The sequence below is a fragment of the Tenrec ecaudatus genome, chromosome 6 (genome assembly GCF_050624435.1).
Source record: "Tenrec ecaudatus isolate mTenEca1 chromosome 6, mTenEca1.hap1, whole genome shotgun sequence".
In the NCBI taxonomy this organism is placed as follows: domain Eukaryota; kingdom Metazoa; phylum Chordata; class Mammalia; order Afrosoricida; family Tenrecidae; genus Tenrec; species Tenrec ecaudatus.
In genome coordinates, this window is record NC_134535.1 from 67,308,058 (window position 1) to 67,320,778 (window position 12,721).

The following is a 12,721-nucleotide window of genomic DNA, read 5'->3' on the forward strand; positions in this document are numbered from 1 at the left end:
AACATATTTTGGGAGAAACAGTTCAATCCATGACACTCACCCTCAATTTCTGAGACATTTCCAAGTTCATTTGTATGGAGGGTCTGTGGCAGAGCTGACATTTGAATCCATACAAGCTGAAGGCAATGTCTTAGAGGCTGGTGTTCCAAAGAATAAAGGCACCCAGGTTCCTGCTGCTGCAGGGGCAAATTCACTCACTAAGTGGGTGACTTTGGGAAACCAGAGCTTGAATTCCCATGAAACCAGGCAAAACCCCTCAAGTGAAAATGTTTTTCAGTCACAAAGCAAATTAATAGCAACTCCAATCTTCTACTCTGTATTGCACTTTAAGGCAGTTAGTTTGTGGAAGGTTGGGTATTAGAGTTGGAGCGTTACTTCATTTTGAATCTTGCCATTAAGTTCAGGCCTCCAGAGAGTGCTTTCTGACCATCTCTCAAAAATGTTGCAGCTTTGCCCTCTGGCATGCATAGAGAATCAGGGAACACTTCTAGGAAACCCTTAAAGATTTATGGAAAATAGCTCATATATTATCTGCAAGTTGGGATCTTGGTGGCTCTGATTTAGGATTGCCATGTTGTACCAAGTTGGTCAAAGTACCAGAACCATTTCTGTAAACTTTTGAATCTGCAGTTGTGTGCATTTGTCAATTGTGTTTCCCCCATCGCCCACCCCCCAGGTTCTTTAGTCCTGGTTTCGACAGTGCTGAGTTCCTAAGTGACTCTGGTGAGGAAATGTATAGAGTGCCGCTGCCTAACAGACTTCTTTCTACCATACTGGGAATAGTCTACATCTTCATTAGCCAATAAAGCCAATACAATCTTGGCTCATAGTGAGTGACTCCATAGGGCAGGGTAGAACTGCTCCTATCAGTTTCCAAGACTGCAACTGATTATAGAAACAGAAAGCCCATCTTTCTCCAAGGAAGCTGTCGGTGGCTTTGAACTGCTGACTTTGCACAACCACTATGCCACTCAGGGTTCCAATAGATGTCCAAAAATAGTATTTTAATGAATTTTAATTTTCAATTAAATAGCTCTACATGGCTAGTCACCATTGTTTTGGGCAGTGCAGGATTCAAGGTCACACAAAATAAAAAAATCTCTTCAACCACACTTACGGCACATGTACCATCTAATATGTTTGTTACAAAGTCCTGAAAAATGGCTCATGGGATTTCTGACTGATAAGGGCCAAAGAAATCCTTGGTTCCTGGTTTGAACACTCAGTTTTAAACAGTGTTAATTAGCAGCATCTTGAAAAGCAGCAGAGGTGCTCTGATGGCACAGTGGGTCAACGGTCGGTGCCTTACGTTCAAGGTCAGCAATTGAAAACCACCAGCCTCTCCAAAAGATAAACATGAAGCTGTCAACTCCTATAATAATATGTAGTCTCAAAAATCCACAAGACACTTCTACTCTGTCTTGTAGGATCTCTCTTATGAGTCAGAATCAACTCAACGGCATGAGTTTGATTTGAGTTTTGAAGCATCCGAGTGCCTTGAACACAGTAAGTGATCCATAGATGTTTATTTCAGTAAGCAAGTGGAGGTTTTGTTTCTTTTTAAGAAAAGGGACTATACAAAAACATCAGCCATACTATAATTTGATCTCCCATTTGACCCATTTTAAAGTTGTTTTTGTTAAAAAAGAAAAGGGGAAATACACATGGACTGAGCCTCTGGTAAATGTCTTCGGACCACAGACCACAGGTGTGAATAGCCTTTCTACCGTGCAGAACGCGTGAAAAGTGTATTAATGCAGATGAAGTTAGGTTAAAATTTAACACTTTATCATTAGTTCTCCCTTTGGGCCCACTTTAAATCTGTTCGCGTTTTCAGTATTCTCTGCTTTCTTTTTGATTGAGGTTTTTCTGTGTACTGTTATTGTTGATAGTTTTGTTTTGTTTTCTTTTGTATATGATTTTTAGTACATGGAGTCCAGGAAGGTGAATCTATACAGACAGTCACCGAATGAATGGCTCCTTGGAGGCATGGCAGGGGAAGCTGGGGGGAAAAGGGGAGCGAAAACTGATGAATGAAAGACTGAAGTGTGCTGATGATTGCACAATGCTTCTTGATGTTATTAAATGACTGAATTGTACAGTTGTGAATTATGAAACGATAAACTTTAAAAAAATAACAGCAGATACAGATACAGACATAAAATCCTAATGAACACTGGGTACTACAATGCACTGACATGCTTAGCTAATATAAAAGTAAAATGTGGCCAAGTTACTGGTAATGGGATTTTCACAGACCACTTAGCATGGGACTTTAAGCAAGTCACTTGGCCTCTCTGGTCTCAGTTTCCTCTTCTGCAGAGGGAGGGGATTGGATATCGATTCTTACTTTTTTCCAGCTGTCACATTCTTGATCTCAGGCATGTAATGGGCACTCAGCAAACATTCTCCATTTGATAACTGGAATCGAGTACAGTTGAAAATACAGCCATGTAAAACTAAATGAACACTCTTACTTCATTCTTCTCACTGAAACACTTGGCCCCTAATGGAGTTAATAATACAGAAAAGTACATTTCAGCCTTTCCTAGACCAGAGATGTCCACGCGCTGCCTACCCACACATAATGACTACGCAGCTCCATTTGCAGAGCCTGAGTTTCTTACCATAATGGGCTCCGTACTGTTCTCTGATCTTCAATTTTCTTATTCATTTACTTCAGCTTGAAATAGAAGGCTTGTCCGTATAAGCCCCAAAATGATACCCTGTTTTTAGTTGATATATACAGCATTTATTTTTCAATAAATGAAACAATGTCTGATTGGGGGGTGCGGAGCATAATCACAGCCAAAGTCACTCTCACTGCCAAAGATTGAATTCGCTAAGCAGTATCTGGGATATCTAGTCTTAGGTTCCAGAAATTCTGATTTTGTACTTGGGTTTTACTCTGCTGCTTGCCTAAATGCCGATGTAACTGAACAACCCCATTCCATCTCATATGGCATGCAATCAAGGAAAATAATGGGCCATAGCAAACAGCTTCAAAGCCTTGGCACCACTTAGGTTAATAATATATAATTGCTACAATTCCTTTCAGCGCAGTACTTTTAATTAAATGCGCTAGAGTTTCTACCTACCAACTTATTTGCAACCACAGCCAGCCATTCTGCAGTGTGAAATGAGGCACCTACATTTTGCCCTTTCTCAGAAGGCATATTTTCCATCAGGAACATTTCCTGTAATGCTGGCTCAGAGAAGACCGGGGCCTCTCCCAACCCCCTCACCACCCCCCACCAGGCCCACCAGCAGAGCCCAGACACAAAGATCTTCTCATCCCAGCAAGAAGGAAAGCTCTCATCCAAATATCCAAAAAGCTGCATAAAGTCCTTACTTTGGCTTCATAAAGCAGGTGCTGTAAATTTTCCATACTGTGTCCCCAAGCAATGGGGCGGGGGTGGAGTCGGGGATGATGCCAAGGGGGAATATAACACAGGAATAGAAAGGGGAGCAGGTAAAGATACTGCTTTTATTCTGACTACTGGAATATGCATACAACTCCCAGACATTGCTTTTCTAATACTAAAAGACAAAATAGGTAATGATGAGTATTTTAAGCTAACGACCAAAGCATTTGCCTAGAATGGTTTTCAATTAGTTTTCATAGTAAAATAGCTAACAATGATTCAGTGTGAACAAACCATTGTTACACTGTTTATGATTCCTCTACACAGTCGTTTTCCATCAGGGTACTACAGATGAATCTACAGTATTTAGCAATATGGCAGCAGGCAGCAGAAAAATGAAAACACAGAGCCTTTAAAAATGGCTGGTCCTAATCACTGTCACTGAATTGTATTAAAAACTGCTGAATTGGTGTATGTTCTCAATAAAGGAGAAAGACTGGACTTTCTACTACTGTAAACAGTTACAATCGTAGAAACCCACAGGGGGTCGCTATGAGTCAGCACTGACTCAATGGCAGTGAGTTGAGTCTCAATAACAGAAATAATTTTTTTTAAACAAAGGTTGATCCTATACTTTAAGACTAGAGGGAAGAAGGAGAAGCTGCAGGCTTTCTGTTACAAGCTTCTTCTGTTTTGTTTTTTAATTGTACATATACCTATTACTTTGTTAATATATACTTTCTTTTCTTAGGTTACAGGACTAAATTGGAAGTCTCTAAAGCTGAAATTCTGGAATTAATTTTTTTCCTACATAATCCTCATAACTATAGCACATGAACGGAGGGGGTAGGGGAGAGACACAGATATACTTGGTTTAGTTTTTTTCCTGAAAGTAGTAATATGCTTCAAATTCTAATGATCCATCAGTAATTTCAATCAGGACATTCCCTACACATGTCCCTCTTGGGAAGCGGCTTACTTGGTGCTGGGTGTACAATGATCAACAGCGGGCCCTGTGTAATATCAACTAAACAGGAAGAAGGATCAACTCTTAATAGAGTAAAAAATAAATCCATGGGAAATGCAAGGAAAAAACAGCAAGGGTTCAAATGACAGGGTGGGTCCAATTCCCATCAGAATAGGCCTGCTGGGAGCAAGTAAGCAAAAATGCTGGGAAGACAGGAAGCTGCATAGAGAGAGCCTGGTATTTGTTATCAGGGGTGGAGGCATTGCCTCTGATAACAAAGAGGCAGGTGTGGAGATAAAGGTCATTGGACTAGGGGCTGCGCATGTATGAGAGAGATGTGAGCCCAGATAATACCCATGTGGTCCAGTCACATGGCCTGGCCCAGGAAGAGGAAGAAGGGTCCTCCAGAGAAGCCTGCAGAGGTGTGAAGCAGGCAGTGGAAACAAAATGGTAAAGTGCTGAAGGGGGTGAAAAAGCAGAGGCATTTACTTACAGGAGAGTTCCTGGGTGGTGCAAATAGTTAGTAAACAAACTCAGCTGGCTAACTGAAACATTCCAAGTCTGAACGCACCCAGAGGTACCTTGGAAGATCAATCTAGTGATTTACTCCTGAGAAATCAGTCACTGGATCCCTGTCCCTGCTCTTCCCTGACCCATATGCGATTGCCTCTGGCTGATGGCACCTGCTAACTAGTTGCTTACAATAGACCTAATTTTCCAGCTAGCCCAGGCGGGAAGGGAGGAAAGAGGCACAGCAGACAGAGCAACAGCAAGGAGGAAGTCTTGCCTTGGCTGTGTGTGAAAATGAGCAACCACAAGGGAGCTGCTGAAATCCAGGTGAAGAGCTTTTGTTGTGCTAAGAGAGGCCTGTCCTGGAGTTGAGGGGTGCTACTTCTGCTTGTTCTTATCTCCCTCCTCCCAGTTCTGGATACAGCTGGCCATTGCGGATGAGGGAAGGGTGGGGCAACACTCAGGCTATTTCTCTAGCCTTTCTCAATCAAAAAGCACCTCTTTTATGTTCATGATGATGAATGCAGGTTTTTTCTACTGTAGAATGACAACTCCAGCTTTAAAGGCCACTACAGGTAGAGACATGAAAAATCAAAACCACTGTCATGGTGTGCTTTAGCAGTTTGCACCACTACAGATCCTAGCTTCCAACTCATAGAAGCCCTAAGGCAGAACTGTCCCTATGGGTTTCTAAGGTTCTATACCTTTATAAAACTAGACAGCCACATCTGTCCCCAAAGAACAGCTGATGATGGGTTTGAACCACTGACCTTGTGGCTAGCAGCTCAATGTCTAATGCACTATACTACCACAGTTCCAAGTGGAGGCAAAAATATACACAAGGGAAATAGCCATTCACACCCTCCAATCCCCTATGTCCTCCCTACCAGTTGACTCTCCCTAGCCCTTGGTCCTCTTTGTTAACATTTGTTTCTAAAGTGAAACGGAGATCTTAAAAAACAAGCCATCCTACTTCTTTCAGGTGAAAACACACTAGCTTCTTATGGTAGGATAAGGTAGTCTAAGATTCTACCTATTAATAAAACTGCCCTTGTGGCTCTTAGATGGAGCTCTGCTGGGATAGTGGCTATGTGTTGGGTTTCAAACCACAAAAGTCTAAGTTCGAAACCACCAGCCACTCCTTGGGACAAAGATGGGGTTTTCTACTCCTATAAAGTTAGTCTCAGAAACTCACAGGGGCATTTCTACACTGTCTTGAAGGGTCACAATGAGTTGGCATCAACTTGATGGCAGTGAGTTTGGTTTTGGTTTTGAGTGGCAGTTAGATTTTACGTCAATTTGAACGTGCATGACTGTGTAAGGGTGGAGCCCAACCCATTAATCACAGGTCAAAGTCTGATGATGCTTTCTTGGGATTGCAACCTTTTTATAAGACAGGTAGTGAGAACATCTCTCTCTTCCCCTTTGCCCTCCCTGCTTGCTAGGATCCTGGGTCTGCCTCCAGGGGCAGCCCCATGTGGGGAGCTGTTGGTGCCTCGCCACCTTCCCACCAATCTTGCATCCACACAACTCCACACCCAACAGTCTGTGATCTCCCTGCTTCCAGCTTTACCTTTCCGCTTCATGGGCTACATGAGTCTGAAGAGGGCACTGACTAGCATCGGACTCATGGATTTTGAATTGGCCTAGACTGAGATGCCTACTTGATATAAAATTTCCTCTTGATATAAAGTTCTTATATGAGTGTCACTGGCTTGTTTCTCTAGACAACCCAGCCTAGCACAGTTCAAAGTTCAAAGATATGGTGCTTTATACTAAAGAGACTAGGGAGGAGGGCTGGAAACCCAGTCTAGAACTTTACTGCCTCCTCTTTTCTCCACCACTCTATGAAAGAGGAAAGAGTTTTAAGCTCTCCTAAAGGAGTCCCCAGGTAGTTAGATCCAACAGCTAAGGACTTCACAGCTAGTCAAACAATGGAAGGTTCAAACCCACCCAGAACAAATTCAGAAGGCAAGCCCTGAAACCCTATGGAGTGAGTTGTACTCTGCACACATGAGGTCACCCTGAGTCAGAATCGACTCCATGGCAACCAACAGCAAAGGTATCATCTGCTGAGTCACAATGTCTTCAGGGACTGCAAATGTGGCTTTGTTTCTCCATCATTCATTAACTCTCTCCTCCCTAGTTGTGCCTTCCACAAACCATGTAGAGCACTTAGCACACTCTCACAGTCAGGTCCTGCCTGGGCACTGGGGTTGCAGTGGTCAAGAGGGCTGGTGGTAACAGGTGGGAGTTGCTTCCTGAGTGCACGGTGAGAGGAAGGGCTTTCCCAGCAAAGGGTCAGCAGAGGATGAGGTGAGGCCACTAGGGCCTTACAGGACAAACTTTATAACAAGAGTACTGAACAGGGTTGAAGGTGAGTTTTGATTGCAACAGTTCCCTCTCCCCACCGGCAATCAGTCCTCTCTACTGTTAGTTCCAGACAGAGCTCTGTTTGGTGTTGACCATGGTGTCATGGCCCAGTCGACCATAGAAACTGAAGATGCTCTGTGGCAGCTTGGGTACCTCACCATGAAGCTACACTACTAGTAAGCCTTGGAAACACTGCAGGGTTTTATGACAGAATTACCTGACATCATGTGACCAAGTCTTGTCCTCTCTGGATAACAATGGAAGATGGTTAAGGTAGAATGTTCCAGTCAGTGAAAAACAAGTTGTGTTCTGTCAATGTGAATATATGTTCTGGTACTCTAAGTGTTTTTTACAGGTTCACCAATTAAGTATATATAAAATATCACCTACTTTTAGATAGAATATTTGCTTTCAAAAAAAACAACCTTTCAACTCAGGAAGACTTTTGGTCACAAGAACATTTGCTCGGAGTTTGTGTCACACTCTAGACAACAAACAAAGCGGGTTCCTTCTCTCTGCTTTCTGGTTGAAAGACTTACCTGGATAAATAACCTTTGCTATTTTAAAAATATGTGCAGTTTCAAGGGAAGCTTTAGGGAAAGCCTGGGGTAGACACAAGGAGGGCTCATCTGTAACTGGGAACAACTCTGCAATTTAATCGAGTTGGGTTCAATCACACACCACTGTATGGCCTGCTGAGGTTTTCATGCTGCTATGAAAGTTTTATGAAAAATGAAAACATTTAGGGCCAAATAAGCAAGGTCCCTGTTGGCGTGACCCTAACTGCAAGTAATGGAGCTGGCGATACACCTACATGCCCAGCTAGGCAGATGTCAGCTTGGCAGGCTGTCACCACTAACTGGGAAGGACAGCCCTGCAGTTACATGATGGACCAGATCTGCAGTTTCCCTGGCTTGCAACCAGATCTCTCTACATGATTCAGGAACCTGAGATGATCTCTGGGGAGCTCCTTGGCTGATCACAAAATAAGTTAGTGCTGCTGGCTTCTCACTGGCTGGGAAAGTTCTGTGAAATGTCTATATCATGATATGAACCGGTAGTTTTTTTGTTTCGTATTATTTTTATGGGGAGGGGGGACTCTTAGAAATCTTATAACAATCCATCATTCAATAATATTAAGCACACTTGTACATACACTGCCATCAACATTTCTATAACAATTGCTTTCTATTTGAGCCCTTGAGTACCAGTAGTTTTAAAAGAATTGGTTTGGGTCCTCTGAACTAACTGATTAATATGTGGGCACCTATGAGTCAGAATTGACTTAACTGCAGTGAACTTGGCTTTCTGGTATATAAATATAAACACCAAGAAAGCCAATGTGGTTCAAAATGAAGTTGTCTGTTTCCATAAAGATTGACAGTCTTGAAAACCCTCTATGAGTCAGAATTGACTCACTGACCCTGGGATTTAGGAAAAAGATATTGGTTTTTATGTTCTTTACCACTTTTGGGTGCTTCATATGAATTACCATGCTTAATTTTTACAATACTAACCTTAAAGTGCACCTAGTCCAAATCATTGTATTTTCAATCACTTTATGCATGTGGAAGCTAGACAATGAATATGGAAAATCAAAGAAGAATTGAAGTATGTGAATTTTAGTGTTGGCAAAAATACTGAAAATACCAAGGACAAACAAATCTGTCTTCGAGGACGCACAGCCAGAATGTTCCTTAGATTCGAGGTGGTAAGACTGTCTCATGCATGTACTTTGGGCATGTTACCAGGATTGACCAGTCCCTGGAAAAATATATCATGCTTGGTCATGTTGAGGGTCTGTAACAAAATGCAAAAGCCCGGAGGAGGGTGGACTGACACAGTGGCTGTAACAATAGGGTCCCAAGCAACAACTGTGAGGATGGTGTAGGACTGAGCAAGAATGTCTTATCCTATTGTACATGGAGTAGTTATGAGTCAGAACAGACCCAGTGACACATAACAATGACGAACACCTTAGGGTTGGCAAGCCTAGGTTTGAATCCACCCAGAGCTATAAGTCTGCTTATGTAAAGATTAAAGTTGGGAAATTTTTGTAGAAGTTGTCCTATTCTGTTATCACACGGGGTCACTATGAGTCAGCACTGACTCAATGGCAACAGGTTTGGTTTTAAGTTTTTATAAGGTTAGTATAATTGTTACCCATGTTAAAGGTAAGAGAGATGAGACGGAAAGAGATTAAGTAATTTGAATAAGGTCATACAGCTGAGACGGAACTCCAGCCATCTTGTTTAAAAGCATTTAGCCAATATGCTATTAACACTGCTCTTCTTTCAAACAAAATATAACGAAGTACCCAATAATCATTTACTATAGACTTTATTTTTGGTGAGCTCTTTTTTCCTTATAGATGACTATTATCATACAAACGAAATTCTGGTATCCTTTTCTTTCCCCATCACACACTGATAGGCCAAGTCCACAGCCACCCAGTCTACTCTGACTTACTGTCATCCTCCTGGTGGTGGAATGGATTACACAAGGGGCTAACCACAAGGTCAGCAGTTCAAAATGACCAGTCTGTCCACAGAAGAACAATGAGGCTTTCTACTCCTGTAAGGATGTACAGTCAGTCTCGGAAACCCACAGGTTTCGGGTCACTATGAGTCAGAATAGATTCAATGACAGTGAATTTGGCTTGGGTTCCTATGACACAGCAAATTGCCAACGGTGTAAACTGCTACAGATGCAGACTGCCACATTTTCTCTCCCTTCGAATGGCTGGCAGGTTTGAACAGCTGCCCCTTTCAGTGAGTAGTTGAGTACTTTAGCCACTGTGTAACCAAAGCTCATGTGATATCCTATGCATTCATCATAACATGTCATAACATAGCCATGATCCATAACATCCACTGTAAATACTCTGATCTACTCCAGCCGAGTGGTCTTATGTTCACACACCATTGTTTTTACTCCAGAAAATTACCATGCAAACTCTCAAGAGCTCAATGCCGTTGAATTTCAACTAAGGGAAGCTGTGGTGCTGACAGTTTCCAGAGAGTCAATGTGACAGCTTTGAAGGTTGCAGCACGCTCGTTGGCCACTTCCTACAACACAATCTATGAAAAATGAGTGGGCTGATATTCGGAACTTCCCAAAATACACAGAGTGCGTGTTCTTTTAGGCTACAGATGTGGACAAGGTGTTGACAGCATCCCTTTTTGACATTCCCTCTCCTCCCCCAAGATCCCGTTATACTTTTGAGAGAAACCCTGGCCAAGTGAAGAGCTTGCAGATAAAGGAAATCAGGCTGGTGAGAGGCCTGGAGAACATCACCCCCTGCTTCTCCACACATCAAAACTTGCTCAAGGTGCTGGGGATCAAAATGAGAACAAACAGTGACTACTCTTGTGGGGACATCAGAGAATATAACTGCCGTATAAGCAAATAGACGGATGTGCTCTCATCGAGGCTCTCAGAAGTGTGCTAGAACCTGAGCCTTCTAGTGGACGAACCATACGACGAATGCACATATCTTTGGGGGTACAATTTTCCTCTGGCTTTCAGAAGGAGAAGCCAGTACACCCTCAATTAATTATACCAGAGGTCAGCAAATGATGGCCTGTGTGCCAAATCCAGTTCACCACCTGTTTTGATAAATACAGTTTTATTGTAATGCTAGTGTGTCCCTTGTTTATATAGTGTGTATGGCCGGCTTGGCGACAATGGTGGAGGTGAGACATTGAGATAGAAGCTCTAATGCATGGCCCACAAAGCTTCGAATACTTATTCTCTGGCCTTCATGGAGTAGGATGGGAAGGAGAGGAAGGAAGCTTACTGACTCCTGCTCTGCCACCTTAGTAAGGCAGGCAACAGCACAATGATATAAAAAAAAAATGCCCAAATCGAATCTTTTGTCAGTTGTCATTTTTACATTCTCTATTCTATTCTATTCTAGGGCATTGCTATCACCGAAGTCTAGGAACTTAATTTCCGAAGATACTGATATAAAATATTGTAAGAGAATGTTCAATACTTCTGAAGTTTATAGAGCTCAGGAAGATTCCCTCTCTAGTAAACTGGCTTCCTTGTCCCTTTCAGCTCCCCATCTTTGCCTTTGAGTAGCTGTTGGTTGTTGGGGCCCACACTGATAGTTTTGAAGTAGGGTAACGATCTTATGAGTAACATCCTTTCTTTTGTGTGCTACTCTGATATTTCATTAAAAGGTGATCTTGGAATAGGTTCAGTTCTAGATTTAAGGAGTTTCTCGGGGCAATAATCTCTGGGAATTTGCTCTTCTATACTCATCTAGTTTGTCTGGCTTTGGGTCTGGAGTAGTTGTTGGGCACTATCTAGTTCTCCTAGTCTCAGAATAGATGAGTTTGTGGCTCATGTATACTTGTTTGTCTCCAAGCTTTTGGTTACCAACCTACAGTTTTAAGGAACAATGGCAAGTTATACCTTCAGCTACTAACTGCTACCTCAGCAGTTCAAGTCCACCAATGACTCCTCAGGAGAAAGATGAGGCTGTCTGTTCCAATAAAGATTTACCATCTTGGAACCCCAAAAGGGCTGTTCTACTTTGTCCTGTATAGTCCCTGTGAGGTGTAATTAACTTGATGGTAGTGAGTTGCATTTTTAATTTTGTTTTCTGATAAAAGAATCATAAAATATGTCTTTAAATGCCCCTCAGGTTTATCCTGCTATCGTATGAGGAGACTTCAAAAAGTTAATGAAAACACTGAATAAAAAGATAATTTACTGCCCCTCCCCCGAAAAGAATTTGTTTCAAGGGACGACATTGATTCTGCAGCTCCGGGAGATGGACATATCTGATCAGAACACACGGGAGCAGATGAAGGGGCAGGAGGAGAGAGTGGAACACAGCCTGGCCTACCAGGCTGTAAGGATGATGTTCCTGAGTAGAGCAGCCAGTCCACAGAGAGAACAACATGGCTGACCCCACTAAGAAATGATGCCCCTCACTGACTAAGGGCAATACAGGGGACAGCACCGGAGACACAGTGTGGGAATTGCACCTGACCTGATCCCACTACATTGAGGCAAAGCACTGGGGGAGTGCAGCGGAACAGCAAGGGAATGGAGTGGCAAGGTCCCCAGGGAATGCTGAAAGTGGACTTTGGGGCCAGGGCGTAGTGCCCCAACAGACTGGACTGGAAAACGCTCCTAAGGGCCAGCAAACAATCCTTGAACTAACTACAAGCTTTTCTTTTGTGAAGTGTTTTGTTTTATTCTTTGTCAGTGATTTCTTTTTGTTGTTTTGTTGTCTGGTTGTATACTGTTGCTTTGTTTTCCTCTGTCTTGTTTTCGTGCGTGTTAGTGTCTCCACAGGTCTGTCTGAATAGGGCAGGCTGGATGAACTATCTGGAGGAAAAACAACGGACCGACAGTTCCAGGGGGACCTGGGATCGGGGGGAAGAGTAGGGAGGGTAAGGAAGTGGTGTTAACAAACACAGAGACAAGGGAACAACATGGGACCCAAAATGGTAGTAAGGGGGGAGTGGCAGGCCTGGTGGGGAATGAT

At 42.8% G+C, this 12,721-nt stretch overlaps 1 protein-coding gene across 2 annotated transcripts in view; it reads right to left on the reverse strand.

The window, feature by feature from the left end:
• SRGAP1 (SLIT-ROBO Rho GTPase activating protein 1) overlaps window positions 1-12,721 on the reverse strand; it is a 315,127-nt gene that overhangs the window by 259,914 nt on the left and 42,492 nt on the right. The gene's annotated exons all lie outside the window — the stretch shown is intronic.